The sequence below is a fragment of the Giraffa tippelskirchi genome, chromosome 9 (assembly GCF_054371585.1).
Source record: "Giraffa tippelskirchi isolate mGirTip1 chromosome 9, T2T-mGirTip1v1.2.pri, whole genome shotgun sequence".
Taxonomy (NCBI): domain Eukaryota; kingdom Metazoa; phylum Chordata; class Mammalia; order Artiodactyla; family Giraffidae; genus Giraffa; species Giraffa tippelskirchi.
Genome location: NC_137283.1, coordinates 75751923 through 75777527, shown reverse-complemented (window position 1 = coordinate 75777527; position 25605 = coordinate 75751923). Strand labels below are relative to the sequence as shown.

The following is a 25605-nucleotide window of genomic DNA, read 5'->3' as shown; positions in this document are numbered from 1 at the left end:
GAACTATGACAGGTGGACAGAGTTCAGTGTTGGGAACTTTGTCCATTAAATTCACTGGGGGGTAGGAGACTTGGGAAGAAGTTTTTACTTTGCTTTTTACATCAACTAGGATTTATGGTGGGTTTGGGGCTCAGCTGGTAAAGAATCTGCCTGCAATGCGGAGGACCTGGGTTCGATCCCTGGGTTGGAAAGATCCCCTGGAGAAGGGCATGGCAACCCACTCCAGTATTCTGGCCTGGAGAATCCTATGGACTGTATTGTCCATGGGGTCGCAAAGAGTCGGACGTGACTGAGCGACTTTTCACTTTCAGAATGTCTGTGTTCAAATTGGTCTAAAAGGCCCTCCTGCTGAAAAGTTCTGCTTTCTTATCTACCATTTTATTTCTCTGGAAAGCTTTTTTGGAGTAAACTTGTGTTTTGAGTCTTAACTGTATTTCGGTATTTCCCAGCCTTATCAACATTACATTCGTCTTTGTGCACCAATGATATCCTACTGTTTATTTTTATTGTTATTTTTAAACAAAATGTCACAGTTCCATAATATAGGCACTTTCATTTGCATTGTGATTTATATAATGGGGCTTCCCTGGTCGCTCAGACTGTATAGAATCTGTCTGCAGTGCCAGAGACTGGAGTTTGATCCCTGGGTTGGGAAGATCCCCTGGAGAAGGGAATGGCTACCCACTCCAGTATTCTTGCAAGGAAAATTCCATGGACCGAGGATACAGTCCATGGGGTCTCAAAGAGTTGGACATGATTGAGCAACTGACACTAATACTTTTGTATAATAGGTAGGGTTATATTTGGGAATGACTGCAAGTGGTTTTTTCCATCTGTATGCAACTGACTCTGATTATTCATCTCCTCTCCTTACCCTTTCCCAGGTAATTTAAATCGGTCTTTTTTTTTCTTCTTCTTCTTTCATAGATTTGAACAGTTTTTAGGCTGTACTAAGTGTGGAGTTTTTTGTTCAGACACCCAGTCATGTCCAACTCTTTGCAACCCTGTGGATTGTAGCCCATCAGCCTCCTCTGTTCATGGGATTTCTCAGGCAAGAATACTGGAGTGGTTTGCCATTTCCCAGGGACTGAATCTGCATTTCTTAGTCTCCTTTGTTGGCAGCAAATTGTTTACCACTAGCGCCACCTAGGAAGCCCAAGTTTGGAGTATAAATCTGGGGAAAATATTTTGTTTACCTTTTGGTGTGGGATAGAAAGCTACCTTATTACAAATATTTTACTTTTCAAAATAATCTGTACTAAATGAGAATTTTGTGATCTGTATTTTACTTTCATTGCTTTTTATATTTAACAGATTAAAAATAAACATTGTATTCTTATTAACTTAAAATTTGATTTGGTCTTTGTTTATATGCCAAAATTGTGCTTAGCTAACTTGTTTGGAATGCCACAGACTTCCACAGTTTGTCATATTATGTTGTCATGTTCACATTTAGATACACGCAGTGCTTCTGAATGAAGCTCTTAAGTCATTGGCTTTGCTGTTTACTCCCTTGTAGTTTTTAATCTAAGAAAATGTTAATCTGAATTTAAAATGATCACATTTAAAGCTTTATCTGTGTGCAATTTGGGTATATATGAAAAATTATGATTGGCGTTGTTTGTCTCAGTGGATATTTAAGGCTTTCGAAGTCATTCTTTCTGGACTTGGTAGGTGAGTTCATGAGACCTGCTTCTCTAGGAATTACAGTGGACGAAGGGCTGTTTTGTGTTGTTTCCTGGCTACTCATCTGATTACACCGTGCTGATACACTCCCTTCTTTTTGTGATCGATTGTCTTAACAGTAGGTCAAGGAATAAAAAAGATTAAATAAGGAGATATACATATACATTTAAAATGTAAATAAAGCAAAAAAAAAGAAGCATTCTAAAAAAAATCTCAGTAACCAACTGAGAGTAGGAGAGTGAATGTAAAGTCATTTTTTCCTAACTTGGTTTTTAAGGTAGTATGTCATGGACAAAAGTAAAGCTTCCTGGTGCTGATTGGAGGGGCTGGCATATCCCTAAGGCAACATATCAAATTTGGTTGGAGTTCTTAGAAGAGTACCAAGTTGGAAATTTTGGTTAGACTGTCAGAGAGGCAAGTTTTAAAAGCACAAGGTCATTTTAAAATGAGATTTAGAAATTAAATCACTTTAAACAGAAGGACTTTGGTATCCAGAGAAGGTATATTATTTGAGGTAACAGATGAAAATATGAAGTGAATATAAATCCAGAGGAGGTGTGAATTCTATAAAAGAGCAAGTCCCTGGGGGGGACGCTTAGTGTCACACTGTGGTTTGGGTCAGTGACTTTGGAAGCAAGCTTTACTTTTCTCTGAAAGTCAGAGATTAAAACCAAGGATAAAACATTACAAACTGGTTTCAAGTACAATTCATATTTGATCTTCATGTTAATCATGACTAAGGCAGAACAAACACTATTATCTCCGTGTTGGATTAGGAAATGCAGACATTTTTCATCTTTCCTGCCAGCCCTCTGGATAGCGGAAGAGAATCTTAAGGACCAAGAAGTCGGGGGTCAAGGGGCAGGGAATCTAAAGTAGAGGTGATGACGGAGACCAGCTCAGAACTGAGAAGGCAGGAGAAAGGGCATGCCCTCCTGCTTCCTCTCACAGCAGGCTCTGCACAAGTTTGCACCATCCCCAGAGCTGCGTCCATGCTGGGGGACTCACCAGGCATGCTCCACATTTTGTCTTCTCTTGTTGGCATTTAACATAGTACTATTCAGCTGGTTCACAAATTTTTATGAATATGCACTATTTTTACCAAGTCCAAGCTCCTACTACTTGCCACACAACAGGCCAATAAATCGAGAGAGGAGTAATTGAGACAAGAAATAGTGACTTTATTCAGAAAGTCAGCAGACTGAGGAGACAGTGGACTAATGTCCCAAAGAACTATCTTCCCTGGCTGTGGATGCTAGTTGTTGCTTTTGTTTTGTTTTTAATAGAACTAAGAAGTGGGAGGTGAGGAGGTAAAGCAAAAACAAGGTGGTAAGTGGTTGCAAATGTTTCCTGGTTCCTGCTGACTCCAGAGGGGAAGTGTTAATTTCTCCTTTTCTGCAGCCATTCACAGGTGGGCCTGGTCAGAATGCTTCCTGTGAGCTAAATAAAGGTATTTAGGTTAATGCTTATTGCATGGGAGGCGGGGTTCCTGGAGGTAGCCCATTATGTATGCTTTAAGCTGTATACAACCTGCCTTTAGTGATTAACTTGTAGAGAAAACAACAGAACACAAAGGTTAAAATAAAAGAAACAGACCCAGCATGGATCAGATTTGTTCTCCTTATTATGCTGTCTGCAGAGGGGGCCTGAGGAGTAAGAACTGTATGAAACAAAATATGGGTCCTGAGCTCCAATAGCTCATAAGGAAATCTAGATGAGACCCTCATTTAGGAGGGAGCTTCACGTGGAACGTTGTGTGTTGGGAATAGGAGGAGGGCAGTTTGACAGACCAGCACTTGGGAGGTTACATGATTGTAGACATGTAACACGTGGGTGTTCACTGTGGGTGGAGAGCGCTGACCTGTTTTCCTGATGGAAGGGCTCGGAGCCTGAGTGAGAAACGAGGGCTGACCTCACAGGCTGACATCACTAACGAGAACCTCCAGCCACGCAGATGAGACCAAGAAGGTGTCACAGGACAGTGACAGCGTCCACGGCGCAGTCCTCAGAGCACCGGATGTGCCTGTGCTCAGGAGTTCATGCGTGCCGTGTGGCTGTGCACGCTTGTGGTGGAACAGACCTGTAAGCTCCTTTGCATCTGGGACAAGGGAGTCGGTGCAGAGCTGGCCATGGGCACTAACAAGAATGGATCTGAGGGTTGAGGGTCCTTAAGTGGACAAGTGCGTGGACAGCAGGTTCAAGCACGTTGTGAGGATGGAGGGTGAGACTTCCTCGGGTTGTTTGCTGATGTGATTATGTGTGAAGATGTACAAACACACTTACAGTTACAAAAGGGAAGTGAGGGGTAAATTAGGAGTTTGGGATTAACATATACACACTATTATATATAAAGCAGATAAATAATAAGGTCCTACTGTATAGAACAGGGAACTGTATTCAATATCTCGCAATAACCTATAATGGAAAAGAGTCTGAAAAAGAATAGATATATAGATATATATAACTGAATCCCCCAGGGCTGGAAGATCCCCTGGAGGAGGAAATGGCAGCCCACTCCGGAATTCTTGCCTGGAAAATCCCATGGGCAGAGGAGCCTGGTGGGCTACAGTCCATGGAGCCGGAAAGAGAGGCTGAGAGGCTGAGCATGCGCGTAACCGAATCCCGTTGCTGTACACTGAAACTAGCAGGACACTGTAAATCAACTGTACGTCAATAAAATACAGTGAACTTAAAAGTAATAAATAGGTGCACGTTTTGAAAAAAACAAAAAAACCTGTAAAGGAAGGAGGAAGACAAATAAGACACCAAATGTGCTGCCTTTGATGAGTTTCCCTGAAATGCACCCTGGGGAGGGGGTGTGGGCCAGCGTGTGGGCAGCTTGGGCGCCAGCAAACAGGAAGGGTGTGTGTATCTTTTGACCTTGGCGAGAAGGACGAGAAACAGTAGGGTCACTGATTGAAGTGGGGGGGATTCTAGGAATGAGCTCATGATAGATGCGATGGTCTGTCTAGGTCTCTCTTGGAGAATCAGATGGTGAGATCACCTGCCCTCGCCTGCCCAGGATGCGCAGACCTGAAAGAAGAAGGAAACAGCGTCCCACCCCGTGGGAGGTGGTCATTCGAAGACGAAAAAGATGGTTGGAGTTTGAAGGGAACAGAGAGCGGCCCAGAGAAAGCTGAGCGCTCGGGATTTAAGGAAGGAGGCAAAAACCTCAAGAGCAAGGGGAGATTCAGAATCTTTATGATAGACGAGAGGAGAGCAGGGGCTGAGCGCTTTGCTTGTCTGGAAGGTTGCAGCCACAGGGGAAATGTTTTTGCTGAAGTATTAACTGAGGGCATTTGCTTTGGAACATTGCCTCTTAAGACGTCCTGTTTTCTGACAAATGGTGTTTGTTGTTTGTGTCAACCTTCTGCTGTAGACATGATCCCTTTGTTTAAATTTCCACTAAAATAAAATGCTTTTCATATATGAGCACATTCAAGGAGGGTAATTCTCAGGTACAGTAAAAACCCCTCTACCTTTTCGCAGGCCCTGTTGGAAAGAGCTTTTAGAGAACACTGAGAGATGTGTCTTCCAAGTCTAGAGTTCTGGTTGATGGGCACGCTGGCTAACTCAGCTCTGGGGAATCTCTTCGGGTCAAATTAAGGGTAGGGGACAGAGTACTCCTGCTGAGGAGACAGCTGTATATAACTTTCATTTAAATGCCACCAATGAAAAAATTGCCCTGGTATAATTTAAAGCATTTGGTTAAGGGGAGAGTTACTTTATAATTAAATAACACTGCTTCCTTCCTATCTACCCCATGGGTATGAGAGTTAAGAACTAAAACAATTTAATAGGATAATATTTCAAGAGCATACAGAGCACTGGCAGTCCAGGGGGGGCAGTGGGCACAGAGGCAGCACCAAAAGCTGGGCTGTGGAAGCAGGCGAGTGCCCAGGCACAGACACAAAGAGGCAACTCGGCGCTCGGGCTCATTGCTAGGAAATCTGTTTGCTGGAGTGATGGTGGGTTGCATACTTACAAAACAGAAATTGACTCAGAGACATGGAAAGCAAACTTACGGTTCCTAAAAGGAAAAGGTGGGAGGGATAAATTAGGGGTTTGGGATTAAAATATACACACTACTATATATAAAATAGGTAATCAACAAAGATCTGCTATATAGCACGGGAGTGCCACTCAATATCTTGTTAATAACCTATCACAGAAAAGAATCTACAAAATAATATATATATATATATATATAGTTTAGTCTATAGATTCATTATTATATATATATATATATATATATATATATATATATATATATATAAAATTTGGCTCAGACGGTAAAGAATCTGCCTGCAGTGCAGGAGACCCAGATTCTATACTTGGGTTGGGAAGATCCCTTAGAGAAGGAAATGGCAACCCACTCCAGTATTCTTGTCTGGAGAACCCCATGGACAGAGGAACCTGGTGGGCAACAGTCTAGGATGTTGCAAAAAGTTGGACAAGACTGAGAGACTAACACACACACATATATAAAGTGAAGTGAAAGTTACTCAGTCATGTCTGACTCTTTGCGACCCCATCGACTGTACAGTCCCTGAAATTCTCCAGGCCAGAATATTGGAGTGAATAGCCTTTCCCTTCTCCAAGGGATCTTCCCAAACCAGGGATCAAACCCAGGTCTCCCGCATTGCAGGCAGATTCGTTACCAGCTGAGCCACAAAGGAAGCCCATATATATATATATCATATATATATCTTATATATATCATATATATATATCATATATAAATATCATATATATATCATATATATATCTTATATATATATCATATATATATCTTATATATATATCATATATATATCTTATATATATGATATATATCATATATATCTTATATATATGATATATATCTTATATATATCATATATATCATATATATATAACATATATATATCTTATATATATCTTATATATATATATGATATATATATCTTATATATATATGATATATATATCTTATATATATATCATATATATATCTTATATATATGATATATATATCTTATATATATCATATATATCTTATATATATATCATATATATCTTATATATATATCATATATATCTTATATATATATCTTATATATATATCATATATATATCTTATATATATATCATATATATCATATATATATCATATATATATCTTACATATATATCATATATATATCTTATATATATATCATATATATCTTATATATATATCTTATATATATATCATATATATCTTATATATATATATCTTATATATATGTATATTTATAAAATACATAAACTAAAATGTATTTTGCTATACACTATACACTTGAAACTAACACAACATTGTGAATCAACTATATTTCAATTAAAAATAATTTTAAGTCTTTAAAAAATAGGAAATCTGTTTGTTAGGATGTCGTGCAGGTGTTTGCTTTCCTGCAGGCCATGTTCAATAACAGACAAATCTCTCCAGGTCTGCACAGGCTACCCACCCTGCACAGGAACCAGATGGGAGCTCAGGGCAGTCTTCTTTCTAACACGTTTGTATCTAATGTTGGAAGAAGTTGCCGCAAGGAACAGTGGCTGTTTATTCCAAAACCCCCAATCTTCTAATAGTTGCACACACACTGCTTCTGCATGGAGGACATTCTTTCTTTCAGGAGTGATTGTGATTGTTTGGGTACGGTGTTCCTCGCAGTGTGATAATGGACATTTAATCACAGAACATGTGCTTTCCGTTTGTGAGCTCCATTTCTCACGTCTGGGGCTCTTGTTCTGTCCCCAGAAGGGCTGGTACACACTTGCTAGCTCTTCTCACGTCCTCACGCCTTCTGCACAGTCCCGGAACGCTGCTACCCTGCGCATTAGAAGCAGCAAAGTGTTGAGAACGCCGTCAGCTTCGCTCCAATTTGGCCATAGATCTGTGTGTAGTCATCCTTCCCTGCCTTTCTGTTCTTCATCAGAAGGAGCACAACCTCTTCAGAGCAGAATCTCTCTTAACCAGGACCCTGACCTGCCCAGATGTGTGAGCATCACCCTATTCCCCCATCGTTGTGTTTTGTTCACCCCCTTCATCTTTGTATGGACTCTCCATTTGTCTGTACTTTGGAAAAAAAAAAAAGATTTCATTCTTGGGCACTCTGTTTGCTAAGGGGAACGTCTGAAGTTAGTGTCTAAATCTTGGCAGTTTCCTGATCTCCATCTATTGGTCTGACTGATTCTTAATCTAAGATTTTTTATCTACCTGACCACTGATTTGAAAATAAAATACCTACAGTTTCTAAATCCTTGGGTTTTGCCAACCTCTCTACCTGTGCTTTTATTCACATGCAGTTTCATTTCTCTATATGCTCCTGAAGTTTCTTCCTCGCTTCTTACAGCTCTTTTTCTGCAAACTCTAAAGATGCTTGAGAATTTCCGATTATAATAAGCAAAACCAAAAAAAAAAAAAAGAAATAACTTTCTTTTATTCTTGCTTTCCTCCCTCAGAATAATACCACGTCTCCTTATCTCTCTGAAAACTACTTGGAATCTTCCCACCATTTTAGTGCGTACAGTCTGGTTGCCATGGTTACTACTCATGGCTATGTTCTCCAGCATTACCATTGACCTCTAAAGTTACTGATTTTGTTATTTGTTTACAATATTTACGCTACTTGCTGCTTGATTTCACTGGCAGCTTTGATGAAAAACTCGTTATTGTGTCTTCTTGGTTTTTAGAATGTGTGTCCCTCTCCTAGCACTAACAGAAAGTATCCTGGGGAAAGATTACATATGTGGGCTGTGGAGCTTTGCAGACCCACCTTTCCATTCTGACCTCTGATTATACATGAATGTGACCCGAGAAGAGCTATTTAATTATTCTAAGGCTCATTCGTTCATGTAGCGGAGAAAAGTTGTCCTTGCAAAGTTGCTATCAAGATTAGAGGTAATGGGTATTAACTCTTAGCAAGTTCTTGATGCACATGAAGTGCTCAGTAAGTGGTCAGTCCCGCCATCACCAGCAGCAGCAGCCTCCCAGCACCCCGTCAAACCACTGTCATCACCACTGCACTTTCAGCACCTTAGTTTCTGAGCACAGCCTCCCAGCACCCCGTCAAACCACTGTCATCACCACTGCACTTTCAGCACCTTAGTTACTGGGCACTGGTTTCCTCTCTCTCACTCCTTATCCCTCGTTTGCTGATAGTCGTCCACTTACAGGAACACAGCTGTGACAAAATCAATATCGAGAATGAATTTCATTGTGTCACTTCTATTGTTAAAAAACTTCCAGTTGTAACTCATTTCCTCATACTGAATGAATGACTGAGTATTCCTTCCATTGTGTGTATTCAGGACTATTTCTAGCTTTATGACATATATGTTATTTTGCTTGTAGGGTAATGAGTCACTTATTTGTCTGTTTGACCACCCCTCTACTATTCCTAAAAGCTGCTTAGGGTAACTACATTGATTCATTTTGAATTTCAACCAGTTTTTTTTTTTTACCTCAAATGAGTGATTTCTGAGACTGACAGTTTTACATATACATGCCTGCAAACACACATAATTTCAAAGTTATTAAATATGGTAGGTACCCAGGATATGAAATTCTAGGCCATGAACTCTTATGGCTTAAAAAGCCAGACAGATCATTCAATTGAGAGGTTCCCCATGATAAAGTGTCAACCTACCTTGACATTTTCCTTACCAACTGAGAAAATAACAGACACTAAATTATGCACAATCTGGGTAATTTAAATATGTGGTTTTTTGATGGCTTGTGACCTATTATTATTTATAATTATATAGAGTACATATCTAGTCAATAAAAGCATTTATTTTCCATATATTTGAGACAAAATGAAAATGTAATCAATATATTCCAAAATATTTAATTTTCTATGTATTTATAAGTAGACAAGATTTATATATTGCTCTGAACCTTTTTTTTAGGTATTCTATTCAGTTCTTAAAAGATACTTCACCTCAGTTCAGTTCAGTTCAGTTGCTCAGTCGTGTCTGACTCTTTGTGACCCCATGAATCTCAGCACGCCAGGCCTCCCTGTCCATCACCAACTCCCTGAGTCTACCCAAACCCATGTCCATCGAGTTGGTGATGCCATCTAGCCATCTCATCCTCTGGTGTCCCCTTCTCCTCTTGCCCCGAATCCTTCCCAGCATTAGGGTCTTTTCCAATGCGTCAGCTCTTCGCATCAGGTGGCCAAAGTATTGGAGTTTCAGCTTCAACATCAGTCCTTCCAATGAACACCCAGGACTGATCTTTTTTAGGATGGACTGGTTGGATCTTCTTGCAGTCCAAGGGACTCTCAAGAGTCTTCTCCAACACCACAGTTCAAAAGCATCAATTCTTCGGCGCTCAGCTTTCTTCACCGTCCAACTTTGCCTAAAAAAATGCGTGCTCCTCATTAACTAACATTCTTGGCAAATCCTTTTTCTCCATTTTCTGTATTAATTGCAGTCTGGCCTGTTTTTATTTTTAGTATAGTGTGTGAAATATTTGGCCACTGCTTTCCTTATTCCAGACTACTTTTACATTTCACTTTTGACATAACCTAATCTTATGTAAATGGTCCTCATGAAGTCTTGAAATCACATTGGTTCTTTTGTGTACAAGATATTTCCAAAATGCATATCCAATATTTCTTAAACTCAAATACAGTTCAAACATAGATTATTTCTTGAGTTAATGAAAAATTTCTCTATATGTAAAAACTAACTTTTCTTTCCAGAAAAGTCAAAGAAACTAGGTCAATTGAGAGGTAAAAAACAAGGGTTATAGTTGAAGAAAATGAATGTTAATAGCACAAATTATTTCATTACATTACCATTCATTATAAAATTTAGCCTAGGAAAATCCCATGAATGCTTGTTCATTAACTAAAGTAATGTCTTAATTTTTTTGAAATTATTCCTTTTACTATACTATGTATGCCATTGGTTTCCTTCTAGTCAATGTGTTTTTAAGTTGGAAAATTCAATTTAATTATGTAATTAGATAGTTACTTCCATTTTTGTATTAAATCTCGATTAAAAGCATAGGGCATAAGCAGAAGCAAGCAATTCAGTATATCTGAATATCATAATTTTTGTTTTTCTCAATGTTTCATAATGAAGTCATTCATTAGTTGTAAATGATCCTGGCTCCATATGCCATCAAAGTTGAAGGGAAAAAATTAGGTATTTTAGTTATTTCTGAGAATGACTCTCGGTCTCACTCTGTGTCACACACACACACACACACACACACACACACACACACCTCAAGGACATTTTTCCCCTTGGGATGGCTGTCATATGCTTCAGTAATGGAGATTAAATTCCTAGTAGTTAGTTGGATAGATCTTTTCCTAACAGAGAAGCTAAAATTATTAAAAACTAATTAGGTATGTATAGGAGGTTAATTTTCCATGTTCAGCCTTATTAGAATGAGATAAGTAATTCATAAAATATCAAAGGATTGCTTTGAAGAGAACTAAATATAATGACACTACCAAGTATTGTTTCCTAAAAAAAAAAAAAAATAGAAACTGTAAAAGCAAGTCAAGGCAAACCTTCAGTCCAGCTCATCTTACTTTTTGTCAGAAGGAAAACCACAAACATAACATACCCACAGCTCTATTAAATAGTGGCTGCTGGCAAAGGGCCTGTGAAGTAGCAGCTGCTATGCAGGTGGGCTTGGCTCTTTTATTGACTGCATTCCACTGAGAGAAGACTGTCCTCTTTGCCGTGCTATTCCCCTCAGTAAGACCTAACTGGGTATGACATGGAACAGGACTCGGCGTCCGACTGGAACCCCAGCGGTGACGCTGTAAGAGCAGCATGTTCGGTTCCCTGAATACATTTTCCAGTTGCAGTTAGATGTATGATATAGAGGGAAGCAAGGGAAACTATTCAAATGGTCTCATGTTTCTTTTTGCCAAACATATAATTTTAAAAATAAATCAGCATTTTTTTTTTTTTCACCTTGCCTTCTAGTTAAATAGCTTGGGCTGTTTCCATGTTGGGAAAAAAGAAGTCAGTTCACCAGCTTTCCTTTCCAGCAACCTCCCCCAGCGTTCTGGCTCCTGCCCGGTGGTCCTGAGGTCGCTGCTCAGAGCAGCAAGTTCTGGGGAGGTTCCTGCAGCCCGCTCAGCTCCATGCCCTTCAGGGCAGGGCTCCCCTCCTCCCAGTCGGATTTGTGACTTTACAGACACGGTAAACTTCCCTATTCGGTTCCATCTTTTGACTCAACCAGGATTTAGTTGGCGCCTCCTGGGGGTGGTCTCTGTCTGGCCACGATCTCTGGTGCTGGCTCCCTGGGGCCTGAATCAGACTCTGCATCCACTGATGTATCTTCTCCACATCTAGTGGGGTCTGGGCAGTCCTTCAGTATCCTTGGCAGCTCCTCTGAGTACCTGCAGGGGCGTTGCTTGGTTTTCTTTTCTTTTTTTTTTTTTTTAATTGTGTTTTATATTGAAGTATGGACAGAAGAGCACCTGGTGGGCTAGAGTCCAAGGGGTCGCCAAAGAGTTGGACACAATTTAGTGACTAAATAACAACTGTGAAAGTGAAAGTCACTCAGCCGTGTCTGACTCTTTGTGGCCCAGTAGGCTGTAGCCTGCCAGACTCCTCAGTCCATGGAATTCTCCAGGCCAGAATACTGGAGTGGGATGCCATGCCCTCTTCCAGGGGATCTTCCCAACCCAGGGATCGAACCCAGGTCTCCTGCATTGCAGTTGGATTCTTTACCAGCTGAAACACCAGACAAGCCTAAGAATACTGGAGTGGGTAGTGTATCCCTGCTCCTGGGGATCTTCCCGATCCAGGAATGAACCGGGGTCTCCTGCATTGCAGGCAGATTCTTTACCAGATGAGCCACCAGGGAAGCCCAGCAACAACAACGTAATGGATTTACAATGTTGTGTTAGCTTCAGGGTACAGCGAAGTGGTTCAGTTATACATATAGACAATATCATTCTTTTTCGGATTCTTTTCCCATATAGATTATTAGAGAATATTGAGTAGGTTTTCTTCAAGGAGTCCACAGTGTTACTATGCTTCTATGATCACATTGTGTATGGTTCAGCCATACATTTTCTGTTTTATTTTTTATATTAATTAATTTATTTTAATTGGAGGCTAATAACTTTACAATATTATAGTGGTTTTTGCCTTACAGGGCACTCAAAGCCGGTGCACTGGGACAGCCCTGAGGGATGGGATGGGGCGGGAGGTGGGAAGGGGGCTCCGGATAGCGGACACGTGTGCACCCGTGGCTGATTCAGGCCAATCTGTGCTGTTTTATTGCACAGAGTGCAGTTGGTGTGAAGTAGCCTGTTTATTTTCTCCTTACTCTTCTTTTAGATTCTGTTTTCTGGTGGGTGATCCAACTTGTTTTTCCTTGTTTTTTAAATATGAAACTGCTAATTTATTTTACTGTCAGATTTTTCTCCTCATCATCATACTTGCCTGTCTTCCAAAATGGTAATTGAAAGATGGGAAATGTTTTTATGAGACCAACTAGATAATATGTAAGTCAAGTTTGTGGTTACCTGAGAAGTATTGTATATGAACATTTTATTGCCTATTACTTTTGTATAAAAATGACATATTTATTTTTTTAATTTGTTTTTCTGAAGTATAGGTGACTTGCAATATTATATAATTTCTGTTATGCAGCAGAGTATTTGATTCAGTTATACATACATATAACTTCCCTGGTGGCTCAGACAGTAAAGCGCCTGCCTACAATGCGAGAGACCCAGGCTGGATCCCTGGGTCGGGAAGATCCCCTGGAGAAGGAAATGGCACCCCACTCCAGTACTCTTGCCTGGAAAATCCCACGGACGGAGGAGCGTGGTAGGCTACAGTCCATGGGGTCGCAAAGAGTCGGACACGACTAAGCGACTTCACTTTCACTTTTGTACATACATATACACTCTTTTTCATGTTCTTTTCCATTATGATTTTCCACAGGATGTTGAAGACAGTTCCCTGTGCTATAGAGTAGGGCCTTGTTGTTTATCCCGTCTCTATATACTAGTTTGCATCCACTAATCCCAGACTCCCAATCCAACTCTCATCCACTCCTCTCCCCGTTGGCAACCACAGGTCTGTTTTCTGTGCCTGTGAGTCTGTTTCTGTTTCAAAGATAAGTTCATTTGTGTCATATTTTAGATTCCACATATGAGTGATGTGCAATATAGCAAGTGGTATTTAAAGAATGACAGATTTTTATTCTCACCATTCATCCAGTGATTTAAACCATAGCACCACATTTAAAATCTACTTTAAGCTAAAATATGTAAATATATTTAAATATCATAGCGAGATTTACCATATCCCTTGCTGGTTAAACTGAGTATTGTACGACTATCACTGTTCTCCAAACTTCCCTGTATTTTTGTGTGTGTGCTTAATCTCTCAGTTGTGTCTGACTCTTTGTGACCTCATGGGCTGCAGTCCCACCAGGCTCCTCTATCTACAGACTTTTCCAGGCAAGAATTCTGGAGTGGGTTGCCATTTCCTTCTCCAGGGGATCTTCCTGACCTGGGGATCAAAGCTGTGTGTCCTGAGTCTCCTGCATTGGCAGATGTATTCTTTACCACTGCGCCTCCTGGGAAACCAAACCCTACATGTTGTTGCAGCATTTTTATCTTTGCTCTCTTTCCCATTCTCCCCTCCTTTTTCTCTTTAACCTTCTCTCTACCTTTTTGTCATCCTTCCTTTCCTGTTTTTTTTTTTTTTTCGGATTCATTTTTTAAGAGCTTGTCAAAGTAATCCTGGAGTTTATATGGAGGAGCAAACAAGTGAGAAATACATCTGTTTTGTTAAAAAAAAAGAGTAATAATAAGCAACTTGATCTCAGTGCTAAAACCTACTATGACACAATAATTAAATTGGTCAACAAAATAATTAAATTATTTATTAAATACAGATGAAGCCTAACCTTCAATCAAAATAAATCCACTGCATCATAAGCCCAAGTATGAGTAAACATATAACAAGTAATAGATGTGACCCCAAAATTGATGAATCAATGAATTGTTCAATAAGTAGGACTGATAAATAACTATTTGAAAAGTAAACAGAAGTAAAAAAGGTAAGAATGCATTCTAACCTTTCACCTAAACAAGAAAGCAATGAATAAATTGTAAACATATTTTCATATATTTTAAATGCAATATTATAAATAAAGTTAAATGATGTTACCATATGATCACTGATAATTGAAATCCAAATACAATTATCAAATAATTTGACTACAGATATAAATAATAAAATAGGAATTATAGTAACAATAATAATAGCACCTGTCCTTTTCTGAAACCTTATCAGAGTGTCAGAAACTCTGATAAGTGGTTTACTTATAATATCACATTTAATCCTCTGTGAATCTCACTTTACAGTCTCTGTGATTTCCAGGAGAGGGACATAGATCTTAGATTTCAGGTAGCTCACTAAATTCTGTCATAATTTAAACTTAAGCCTAACTTTTTATGTTTCTATAAAACACTCCTGTATGTAGTTATTTAGGTTGTTTTACTTTATTAATATTATGGCACTCAGATGAACTTTTTGATACACACACATGTTTAAGAGAGAAATCTGCTTTTAACTGTTGTGTTTTAATGATTCAAAAAAAAATGGACTAATTACTTTATTCTTTTGTGTCATATTGGTAGACTTTTATATTGCTTTTTTATGTTCCCTATAACAAAGGAACATTTTCATGTACCCGCCTATTAAAGGATTTCTTCCTGCTGCAAAAATTACTGGATGTTGGAGATGTACATTTTAAATGTTAATGAGATTTTATTAGAAATGATAGCAAGTATTCATATCTTATTTCTTGTTTTAATAGAAATGCATCTGAGGATTGATTACTCAGTATTATTTCATATAATTTGCTTGTTTTAGAAAAAAACGTTCTTTTTCCTTAGTTGTCTCTATTCCTTTTTTAAAATAATATTTTTAGATATGAGCATAAATTTGGCTTCATAAAATTTATATGTACAACTGTTCTCTCATACAATTCTTATAATCAATATTTCATGTTCTTGCAAAAGCTTGCCTGCAAAATACCTTTAACTTTTATTAAATAAACTTCTAGAGCAAGTAAAAGTTAAAACAGGTCAGAGTTTTAGAGAAAATCAAGATTCGGTTAGAAAAAAAGAGATAAAAGATATGATAACTGAGCTGTAACATTGTAGGATGCCAAACAGATTAAGATCATTATTCAAAATGAAAAAAGAGTAAAGAAATATATATGACTCCTGAAGAACCAGAATCAGAAATGAAGATGCCTTTACCAAGAGCAGCCAAAGCAGCAGCACTGGAAAAAGTCAAAGTCATCTTGCACACTTCCTCTGGGAAGAGGTAAGAGGCAAGGTGCTAGCGTGGAGTCCCCTTAAAAACTTCCTGTAAAATTATGTTCTGAGACTTCCCTTGTTGTCCAGTGGTTAAGACTCTGCTTTCAATTAAGAGAGCATGGGTTCCATCCCTGGTTGGGGAAGTTAGATGCCATATGCTGCACAGCATGGCCAAATAAATAAATGAATAAATAAAATTATATTCCATTCTTTGCTTTAATAATGTTTACTTGTATCAGAAAAAAAAATGTTCTCTAAATAAATCCTTATGGGATTTTGATTAGAACTGAGTCCATTGATTAATTCATTTTTAAATATGTCAACATATTGCACTGCCTAATTTAGTCCTGTCTTCCTTTATTCTCTTAAATAAAAATGTATAATTTCCTTTACCAAATGTATCATAGTTTGGTAAACTTCACCCCATTTTATTTTACAAAACTTTACTCCTCAACATTTCTCTACTAAAATATCTATTTGATTAGTGCTGGTTTAATGGAACATTACTAAATTTAGCACGCTCACCTGATACCCTGCAACATTTGAACTTTCTTATTCATTCCAAGACTTTGTAGATTCTCTGGCCTCATATAATGATCATAGATATCTGTTTTCTGCAGAATGTGTCAGTTTTGACTCTGCTTTGTGATTCTCATACCTTTTCTTTACTTTCGCCACAGTTTTGTCCTTCTGAGAGGGAGCTCTAGGACAATGTTGAACAGCAGAAGTGATACCAGGCACTCACACATTGATTCCTACTGAATGCTAGTAAAGTTACACCAGTCAGAGATGATCTTTACTTTAGATTTGTCTTCTTGAGGAAGAGGGAGAACTATCTTTCATAGACTAAGGAAGTAACTTTCCACTCCCTAGTTTTTTTTATGGTGCTTTTATTCATGAATAGGCATTAAGGTTTATCAAATATATTTTCTTCATCTGTTGACTTTGATCATATCATTTATGTGATGAAATAACATTGGTAGATTTTCTAAATTTGGAGCATTATTGAAAAAAACTTTCTTGTCTATGATATATAAATATTTTAAATGTATGAGTGCAGCAGAAGGTTGGGTTAATTATGCTGCACAGTTCACAGTGTGTTATCATTATCAATCCCTGCAAGGTTCTTGTCCTTTTTAATTCATCTTTATTTATAAGTTTGACAAGCTTATAATTTTCTTTACATGAGATTTATATAATCCTAAGATCAAGTTATAGTAGTTTCATAAAATTGGATAATTTTGGATTTTTTTTCTATATTATGGAACAATGTATATAACGATTATCTAGTAGTTGAAATTTTAGAAAAATAATCTTTGCAAAATGCTTCTGGATGAGACACCTATTTTTATTCTTTGGCTAATTTTGGTAACTTGTGTATTCCTAAATATTAAGAAATTTCTAGAAACATTGATTCACTTATGTTTTCAAATATAGTAAATATTTTAATGATAACATTTTTAAAATTAAAAGTTTATATAGAGATTTTATATTGTATGAGCTATTATGTTATTTTTGTTTAATTTTGTCAGATATATTTTGAGTTCTACTTCAAAATACAGGAAATTATTTTTATCGACCGTATCAATTGTGTTTTTTCATTCTCAGGTTCTATTTCATTTAATTACTTTTTCCCTCAGTTATTTCTATTCCTTACATTTCTTGTATTGTTTCTTTTTTTAGCTTATTCTACTGAATGCTCAGATTATTTATTTTCAGTTTTTTATGTTTTCTGTTACATTATTTTTTGGCTAAGTCTCTTCCTGGGATTACTGTACTAGCTGCTTCCTATATAGTATGAACTTTTCACAGGAGTATGAACATATTGAGCACTATTTTACAGAGTCTACACCAGTTCATACACACAATACCTCTACATACAGAAATGCATGGATTTTTGGTACTGCATTACTTCTAGATCTAGAACTATAGATCGTATAGACAATTTGCCATCTAATGAACAAAAATAACATTATTTCACTTTAATGCAATTTCTAAGCCTTCTTAGAAGAAGCTATTTTGAACATAATTATATACTTGGTTTATGTTTTCTGGATTGTTTTAATGAACCATTTCCCTTACAGACTATTTATTAACAAGTTCATGAAAGGATCCCAATCAGTAGTCATTTTAAAATGTTTTTATTATTTCTTGTCCAACTTTTCTTCAGATACTTCACTACTAGCTACAACCACTTCTCCTACTTGAACAATCTCCAAAAGAGATGTATCAATAGAAAATTCTCTATAGAAAAAAGTGATAGTTTATTCATGATGCAAATATGCAGTACAATGAGTCATAAATGCATAAATCAACCACTGATGGAGAGATCAATTTGATCAAATCTGATTGAGGAACAATAATTCATTCATGATGCACTGGTTTATAATCCATGGTTCCCCACATACAGTGCATCAGCCCACTCTTCTCTAGGTTTCTCATGGACATTCTGACATGTACACGGTCAGGTTTTCCAATGCTAGATGAATTATGTTCTCTCAAATAATCTATTCTCTGAAACTCTAGGCTTTCTTTAAAATAAAAGTGCTTTTTTAAAGGTTATTTATTTTTAGCTCCTTAATTGTATGTTTCTAGAAGCATAAATTATGTTTTAGTATCTTTGCATCACTGATGTTGAAATAATCAGAATATGTTGGCCCATCTTTTAAGTTTTATAAATTAGAATAAATAACATTACAATACTGATTTAGCTACACTTTGGGAAGTTGCAATTTAAAAGATTCCAGGGGCAAAGTTATGCATAATCTTTCCCTTTAAAATAATAGTGTAATAAAACTTGTTGTTGAAAATGTCTGCATTCTTTAAATTAAAAAATATTAAACTTAAAAATGTGTACTATGCACATGTATGATAAAAATCATGGCTGTTGCATTTTATATGTCAAAGGTTATTTTCTAGGTTTTGATAATAAAGAAAAGGAAATGAAATTATAAAGTGTTAGTAGATACAGCAGTTCCACTGTGAAGCTTGTGTTATGTTTTGAGGGAAGGGTGTTCCTTTGCCCTTCTGAGGTCTTTTGGCTAATCTAATAATCAGATTGACATAGATGGGTTAACGGGAGAAAACCAAATTTAATTTGTATAAATGTGGAGGCCCTATAGATAAGGGAACTAAGAAGTGATTGCATCAGGTTGTTGATATACCTTTTAGACAAAGAATCAAGTATTTGTGAATATTTGATGAAACTAAGAGGTTTTGCTTGGCGTAGCAGATAAATGAAGAGGTAACACAGTTTGTTTAGACAGCTTTCTTGACCTTGAATCCCCTCTCTCTCTTTCAATAAGGATGCCCTCCGTCCACTGCCAAAGGTAGGGCACCTTCCCATGGGAGCTATTTTCCTGCTTTCATGGGGACAAAGGAGGGCCAGAGTGTTCTTTTTGTTCCAGCTGTCTCTCCAGTAATCTTAATTCAAAATAATCAATATGCCACTTTGGCATATTTGGGGGCAACCTGTCCCAAACTGCAGCACATGTAACCTTAGACAAGAGAATCTGTATTAAAATATCATGCTTGGTGTATTTCAGAGTCTCTGCCTCATACTAAAATTCCTTTTTCTAGAGATAAAGCTGAATTTTTTCTACAATACAGACAAAACCTGTTTTGTTGGACTTTTTAGATAATGTGTTTTTTACATGTTGAAGAAACCTTCACAACCCCAGATTTAGCAAGTCTGTCAGCACCAATTTTCCAAAAGCATCATCTCACTTTGCATCTTTGTTGCATATTGGTAATTCTCATATTTCCAACATTTTTATTATTGGTTATGGCGATCTGTGATCAGTGATTCTTGTTATTCCTATGGTAATTGTTTTGGGGCACAACAAACTGTGCCCATGTAAGATGGTGAACTTAAAGGATAAACATCATGCGTGTTCTGACTCCTCCACTGACTATTTCCCGTCTCTTTCCCTGTCCTTGGGATGCAACAATATTGTATTAGGAGAATTAATCACCCTATAAGTGTTCAATTGAAAGCAGGATCCGCATGTCTCTCACTTTAAATCAAAAGCTAGAAATGATTAAGCTTAGTGAGGAAGACATGTTGTAAGCCAAGTCTGGCCAAAAGCTAGGCCACTTGTGCCAAACAGTTAACCAAGTTTTGAATGTAAAGAAAAAGTCTTAAAGGAAATTAAAAGTGCAACCCTAGTGAACACACAAAGGATAAGAAAGCAAACTACCTTATTGCCGATATGGAGAAAGGTTTAGTGGTCTGGATAGAAGATCAAATCAGCTACAACATTCCCTTAAGCCTAATCCAGAGCAAAGCCCTAACTTTTTAATTCTACAAAGTCTAAGAGGGCTGTCAGTTCAGTTCAGTCACTCAGTCGTGTCCGACTCTTTGTGACCCCATGAATCGCAGCACGCCAGGCCTCCCTGTCCATCACCAACTCTCGGAATCCACCCAAACTCATGTCCATCGAGTTAGTGATGCCATCCAGCGATCTCATCCTCTGTCATCCCCTTCTCCTCCTGCCCCCAATCCTTCCCAGCATCAGGGTCTTTTCCAATGAGTCAGCTCTTCGCATGAGGTGGCCAAAGTATTGGAGTTTCAGGTTCAACATCAGTCCTTCCAATGAACACCCACTCCTTTAGGATGGAGTGGTTGGATCTCCTTGCAGTCCAACAGACTCTCGAGAGTCTTCTCCAACACCACAGTTCAAAAGCATCAATTCTTCGGCGTTCAGCTTTCTTTTAGTCCAACTGCCACATCCATACATGACCACTGGAAAAACCATAGCCTTGACTAGACGGACCTTTGTTGGCAAAGTAATGTCTCTGCTTTTTAATATGTTATCTAGGTTGGTCATAACTTTCCTTCCAAGGAGTAAGTGTCTTTTAATTTCATGACTGCAATCACCATCTGCAGTGATTTTGGAGCCCAGTCTGATACTGTTTCCACTGTTTCTCCATCTATTTGCCATGAAGTGATGGGAACGGATGCCATGATCTTAGTTTTCTGAATATTGAGCTTGAAGCCAACTTTTTCACTCTCCTCTTTCACTTTCATCAAGAGGGTCTCTAGTGCTTCTTCACTTTATGCCATAAGGGTGGTGTCATCTGCAGATCTGAGGTTACTGATATTTCTCCCAGCAATCTTGATTCCAGCTTGTGCTTCATCCAGCCCAGTATGTCGCATGATATACTCTGCATATAAGTTAAATAATTAGGGTGACAATATATAGCCTTGACATTCTCCTTTCCCTATTTGGAGCCAGTCTGTTGTTCCATGTCCACTTCTAACTGTTGCTTCCTGACCTGCGTACAGGTTTCTCAAGAGGCAGGTCAGGTGGTCTGGTATTCCCATCTCTTTCAGAATTTTCCACAGTTTATTGTGATCTACACAGTCAAAGGCTTTGGCATAGTCAATAAAGCAGAAATAGATGTTTTTCTGGAACTCTCTTGCTTTTTCGATGATCCTACGGGTGTTGGCAATTTGACCTCTGGTTCCTTTGCCTTTTCTAAAACCAGCTTGAACATCTGGAAGTTCACAGTTCACGTATTGTTAAAGCCTGGCTTGGAGAATGTTAAGCATTACTTTACTAGCATGTGAGATGAGTGCAATTGTGCGGTAGTTTGAGCATTCTTTGGCGTTGCCTTTCTTTGGGATTGGAATGAAAATTGACCTTTTCCAGTCCTGTGGCCACTGCTGAATTTTCCAAATTTGCTGACATATTGATTGCAGCACTTTCACAGCATCATCTTTCAGGATTTGAAATAGCTCAACTGGAATTCCATCACCTCCACTAGCTTTGTTCACAGTCATGCTTCCTAAGGCCCACTTGACTTCACATTCCAGGATGTCTGGCTCTAGGTGAGTGATCACACCATCATGATTATCTGGGTTCTGAAGAACTAAGAGAGCTGAGGAAGTTGCACAAGAAAAGTTTGAAGCTAGCAGAGGTCGGTTCCTGAGGCTGAAGGAAAGAAGCCATCTCCATAACATAGAAGTGTAAGGTGAAACAGCAAGTCACCCAGGAGATCTAGCTAAGATCATAAACGAAGGTGGTGACCCTAAACAACAGATTTTCAGTTTAGATAAAACAGTTTTATATTGGAAGAGGATGCCATCCAGGACTTTCATAGCGGGAGAAGAGAAGACACTGCCTAGCTTCAAAACTTCAAAGAACAGGCTGACTCTCTTGTTAGGCGCTAACACAGCTGGTATTTTAAGTTAAAGCCAGTGTTCATTCACCAATTCTGAGAATCCTGGGGCCCGTGAGAACTATGCTGAGTCTACTCTGCCTGAACTCTGTTAATGTAACAAGTCTTCATGACAACACATCTGTTTACAACGTGGATTACTGAATATTTTAAGGCCACTGCTGAGACCTACTGCCTAGGAAAAAGATTCCTTTCAAAATGTTGCTGCTCATTGACAATGTACCTGGTCCCCAAAGAGCTCTGATGGAGATGGACGAGAGGAATGTTTTCATGCTTGGAAACACAGCATTCATTCTATAGCCCATGGATCAAAGAGTCATTTTGACTTTCAGATTTTATTAAATAATGCATGTTTAAGGCTATAGCTACCTTAGACAGTGATTCCTCTAATAGATTTGGGTAAAATCAGTTGAAAACATTCTGGAGAGGATTCACCATTCTAGATGCCATTAAAAAATATTTGTGACTCATAGGAAGAGGTCCAAATATCAACATTAACAGGGACTTTAGATTGATTTCAATCCTCATGGATGACTGAGAGGTCCAAAGCTTCGTGGAGAAAGTCACTGCAGGTGTCATGGAAATGGCAAAAAAATGTAGAGTTAGAAGTGGAGCCTGAGGTGTTGACTGAATTGCTGCAATTTCATGGTAAAACTTCAACAATTGAGGAGTTGCTCCTTATAGATGAGCAAAGAAAATGATTCCTAGTGAAGACGCTGTAAAGATTGCTGAAATGACAGCAAAGGATTTAGAATATTGCATCAATTTAGTTGATAAAGCAGTGCCAGGGTTTGAGAGGATTGACTTCAAGGAACTTCTCCTGTATGTAAAATGCTATCAAACAGCACTGCTTGCTACAGAGAAATCATTCCTGAAAGGAAAAGATGCCGCAAACTTCATCACTGTCTCATTTTAAGGAATTGTTGCAGCCGCCCACCATTCAGCAGCCAACCACCCTGATTGGTCTGCAGTCATCAACCTCAGGGCAAAACCCTGCACCAGCAACAAGATTGCAACTTGATGAAGGCTCAGATGACAGCATTTTTTAGCAATAAAATACTTGAACATTCGGGTATGTACATTGTTTTTCAGACATAATGCTATATTGCACACTTAATAGACTACAGCATAGTGTAAGCATAAGTTGTATATGCACTGGGAAACCAAAAATTCAATGCGATATTCACCTTATTGCCGTAGTGAGGAGCCAAGCCCATGGTCTAAGGTGTGCCTTTCCCTTCGGCCTGGGCCGCCGCCCCGCCCCATGTTACCGGTATTGTAAGAACAAGTTGTACCCAAAGTCCCGCTTCTGTCGAGGTGTCCCTGATGCTGAGATCCGCATCTTCGACTTGGGGCATAAGAAGGCAGACATGGATGAGTGCCCACTCTGCGGCCCATGGTGTCGGATGAGTATGAGAAGCTCTCGCCTGAAGCCCTGGCGGCTGCCCGTATCTGTGCCAACAAGTACATGGCGAAAAGCGGCGGCAAAGATGGTTTTCACACCCATGTGTGGCTCCACCCCTTCCACGTTATCCGCATCAACAGGATGTTGTCTTGTGCGGGAGCTGATAGCCTCCTGATATGTGCAGCGCCTTTGGAAAGCCCCAGGGCACAGTGGCCAGGGTCCAAACTGGCCAAATGATAATGTCCATCTGCACCAAGCTGCAGAACAAAGGGTATGTAATCGAAGCCCTCCGCCAGGCCAAGTTCAAGTTCCCTGGCCACCAGAAGGTCTCCAAGAAGTGGGGATTTACTCAGTTTAATGCAGATGAATTTGAAAACATGGTGGGAGAAAAGCTGCTCATCCCAGTTGGCTGTGGGGTCAAATACATCCCTAATCATGGTCTTCTGGACAAATGGCGGGCCCTGCACTCATGAGCATCAGCGCTGTCCCCTCCTTAATCATGCTCCAATAAATTCTATTTTCTGTCCAAATATATATATATATATATCTATATATATATATCTATATATATCTAAGGTGTGCCTGTATAGAAGAATGAGTAAAAATTTACCAAGTAGACAAGAAAAGACAAATTCCAAAAAGACTTGCTTTATTGTGGTATTTGCTTTATTGTGGTGGTCAAGAACTGAGCCTCCACTGAATCTCTAAGGTATGCGTGTATTTCAGTTTGTTTCTTAGTGACTGTGTGTAAATCTGCTTTAGGTTAGAGAAGATGAAGAAGAAAGATGTGTATTCATTGTCAAAACTTAAAAAGCTTTTATCCAAATAAAATATCTACAAAGCACAAATGTCAATTTTTGTTCCCATTCTGATTGCAAGCCTTTGTTTGTAAAACAAATTCACTTGATATATGGCATAATTAAACTTATAAAAGACATTTCAATCTACATTAAGTACTCTAGCATAGAGGTTCATAATACATTTGAAATATATTGATATGAATTTTGATCTACTATAATCTCAGTTTATTGTTCTTGAAAGTATTAAATATTCAAAATTAAGTTCTAAATTTTATGAAAACAAATAACATATAACAGTATTTTTTTCTTGCTGTGTTTAGGAAATGAAGTTCTGATTAACAATGTTTGAAATAGATTTTATTAAAGAAATTTAAAAGTATAGCTATCCATCAGGTAAGAAGTAATTTCTAAACTCTGTGTATTCTAAGTCTGGTTGAGGGAAGCTGAGAATTCACCCTTGAGAAAATGCCTTAAATTTTTAATGACTTCCTATTGAAATTAACTGAAGCTCATTCATTAAAAATATGGCATGGCATTTCTTTGTGCATTCAGTATTTTGAATTACTCTGGCTGTCTTCATTGTGAACAGACAACTACTGTCTTTGTCATCCTAATAGAATGAGAAAATGAAATATGCATATTTTGTTTTCTGCTGTTTTATACACAAACCTCAGTAATTGGATTCTGAGACTTCATTCTCATTTTTATCCCATGGCTCTTATTGATTCTTTGGCCAGTAAGACAGGCACTCTGGAAGGAATACATTAAGGGAACAGCAACACTCGCGGTCTGATAAGTGGTTGCCAGAATCACTGATATTGTAACTTTGGTGATGCATGTCTCTGCCTCAGGTTCTAAGGTTGGGAGTGTGTAGACCCTCTTCTAATCACTCTATGCGTTATCTCTTGCCTTTGTGCCTCTCATTAGCATCTGCAATCTAGAATGTGTGCCAGGAAAAAAAAAAAAGAACTAAAATTTTGATAGAACAGTTGGGAAACTTTATATATTTTTACTTGATTCATAACTGCTAATGCCACACCCACAGGCAATCTAGATGGAATAAGTAATTTTTTCTCTGTAAGAGAACCTGTTACTCAGATGGGCTGTTTGTAATTGACAAGGAGGACTCTTGTTTTTCCTGTTACTCAGACATGCCCTCCTTGTTTTTCAAAAGAAATTT

The 25605-nt window shown here is 38.3% G+C and overlaps 1 protein-coding gene and 1 pseudogene across 1 annotated transcript in view; both read left to right on the top strand.

Annotated features, from left to right (window-relative positions):
- ADGRB3 (adhesion G protein-coupled receptor B3) overlaps positions 1-25605 on the top strand; it is an 822367-nt gene that overhangs the window by 126432 nt on the left and 670330 nt on the right. The gene's annotated exons all lie outside the window — the stretch shown is intronic.
- On the top strand, positions 3641-24098 carry LOC145520839 (large ribosomal subunit protein uL16-like; annotated as a pseudogene).